The sequence below is a fragment of the Schistocerca piceifrons genome, unplaced genomic scaffold (genome assembly GCF_021461385.2).
Source record: "Schistocerca piceifrons isolate TAMUIC-IGC-003096 unplaced genomic scaffold, iqSchPice1.1 HiC_scaffold_971, whole genome shotgun sequence".
Taxonomy (NCBI): Eukaryota; Metazoa; Arthropoda; class Insecta; order Orthoptera; family Acrididae; genus Schistocerca; species Schistocerca piceifrons.
The window spans coordinates 80,001-82,500 of record NW_025729247.1 but is presented as its reverse complement, the minus strand read 5'-3'; the positions used below and the strand labels follow the sequence as shown (position 1 = coordinate 82,500).

The following is a 2,500-nucleotide window of genomic DNA, read 5'->3' as shown; positions in this document are numbered from 1 at the left end:
AAAGGATTTAAAGTGTACTCATTCCGATTACGGGGCCTCGGATGAGTCCCGTATCGTTATTTTTCGTCACTACCTCCCCGTGCCGGGAGTGGGTAATTTGCGCGCCTGCTGCCTTCCTTGGATGTGGTAGCCGTTTCTCAGGCTCCCTCTCCGGAATCGAACCCTGATTCCCCGTTACCCGTTACAACCATGGTAGGCGCAGAACCTACCATCGACAGTTGATAAGGCAGACATTTGAAAGATGCGTCGCCGGTACGAGGACCGTGCGATCAGCCCAAAGTTATTCAGAGTCACCAAGGCAAACGGACCGGACGAGCCGACCGATTGGTTTTGATCTAATAAAAGCGTCCCTTCCATCTCTGGTCGGGACTCTGTTTGCATGTATTAGCTCTAGAATTACCACAGTTATCCAAGTAACGTGGGTACGATCTAAGGAACCATAACTGATTTAATGAGCCATTCGCGGTTTCACCTTAATGCGGCTTGTACTGAGACATGCATGGCTTAATCTTTGAGACAAGCATATGACTACTGGCAGGATCAACCAGGGAGCTGCGTCAACTAGAGCTGAGCAGCCGGCCGCCCGGGAGTGTGTCCCGGGGGCCCGCGCGAACACGCAAGCGTCCGCTCAATCATTCTGCAAACAGGAGGAGGCTGAGCTCCCCTGCACAATACACCTCGAAACCCTCTCAGGTCCCGGCGGCGCGCAGCGCCGTCCCAAGTACTTGGTCGGGTTCGAGAGAGGCGCAATCGCCCGGAGTTAGGCGAGTAGACGCTTTCGGTGCGACCACCCGTGCTCCCAACTGAGCTTGCCGCTGCCGACAGAGGCCCGGGAGCGTGCTGTCGTGGCATTGCCGGCGGGAGACAACACGCGCCACCTACGGTGACCGGCAGCTCCAACGCCAGCGCCACAGAAGGACAAAAGCCCCACTTGGGTGCCGAAGCGAACTCTCCCAGCACAGCGCACGCGCCAACACATCCGCACAGCTGCGATACAAACCACCAGCGAGAACCGCTGGGGCGACCGAGCAGCAGACGGCGTCGCGGCGCCGAGCGCCGGGCGGCGGCGCATCCTCAACGCACACAGTCCTCAATCGGACCAGCACACTGAAGATGTCCACCGCGCTTCGCACCGGGCCCGCGAGGACCTACTTTGGCCGCACGGCGCCGCGCGCAGGGTGCGCCGGCGCGCAGCTGCGACGCCTGCCGCGTCCGTCGGCCGGCGCGCCTGCCACTGGCCGCCCCCACCAGCCGGCTGTAGCGCGTGCGCCCACGCACCGCGCGGCCAGCACGCCGGGAGGCGCCCCCTCACCGGCCGGGGACGGTCCCACCCAGCCACCGCCGCGTATCGCTTCACACCCAGATGCCGTTCAGTTTCGTCGGCATGGTGGGTATCGCTGGAACAACCGGTTAGTACCTCAACCTATCGTCGCCATCACCGATTCACCCCTAGCGAGAACAACCGCACCACAACAGGTTACCATTTGTTCATTTGCGTAACTTCACCAGAAAACGCAGGCGTCCATCGCCATTTGCAACTTCAACGATTATTGCATGCCTGTGTCAGGTGTCACGCCACACTACGTCTGCCCACATACACGCAACAAAATGTGCACGCCTAGACAATACGTGGAAGGTGGCCCCCGTACGTATGCGATGTCCATTGCTCGAACGACTGTCAACCGGCCTCTGTAGCATGTCGCAGATATGGAACGCGGTGCACCATGCCATCACGGTGTGTGAGGAGAGACGACTAGGTCCGAATACATCAACAGACAGCTCATGCTGATCGCCATCCACGGCGTCCGTTCCTCCCACACGTCTCTATGGCGTACCACACTGCAATCCAGCTCTCATAGGGAGACGACACGTAGCTGCGTGCACAATATTTGCACTGTATGGTCCGCCGTTTTTGGGCGCAGTCGTTGTGCGGTCACACATGTGCCACGATGTATCATTCAGTACATAAGGACGAATGTGCAGTACAGATTGTGGTTCACGCGTACGACATCAGCGGACAGTTGACACAGGCCGCACCACAACGTAGCCTGAGTACGTCGCATGCGAAGGGCATTGAACATGCAAACTTCTCACCAACCAGCTTGCGAAGGCAGGGGGCAAGGTGGGGACGTGGGGAGGGGCGGCATGTACGTCCTGCTGCCATCCACATTACAGTGTACAGCAGGAGCATGTGGAAAGTGAGCAAGACTTGCAAGGTGTTTAACATGAAGCGATACACAGGGGTGCGGGCAGTGCGAGTAGCGAACTATATTGCGAGGGTTGCGGGTGGGCAACACTACAGTAATTGAACGAGTCGTATAACAATTACAGAGCAGGTTTAGGCGACAACGTGGGTTACGTTAAGGCGACAACATGGGTTAGGTTAAGGCACAACATGGGTTAGGTTAAGGCACAACATGGGTTAGGTTAAGGCACAACATGGGTTAGGTTAAGGCACAACATGGGTTAGGTTAAGGCACAACATGGGTTAGGTTAAGGC

At 57.7% G+C, this 2,500-nt stretch overlaps 1 non-coding gene across 1 annotated transcript in view; it reads right to left on the bottom strand.

Annotated features, from left to right (window-relative positions):
* Positions 1 to 551, bottom strand: part of LOC124774736 — a 1,909-nt gene extending 1,358 nt beyond the window's left edge. Inside the window, exon 1 of the ribosomal RNA XR_007015473.1 lies at positions 1 to 551. This exon is cut by the window's left edge and continues 1,358 nt beyond it. This is a non-coding gene — a ribosomal RNA (small subunit ribosomal RNA).
* Between the last annotated feature and the right edge of the window lie 1,949 nt (positions 552 to 2,500).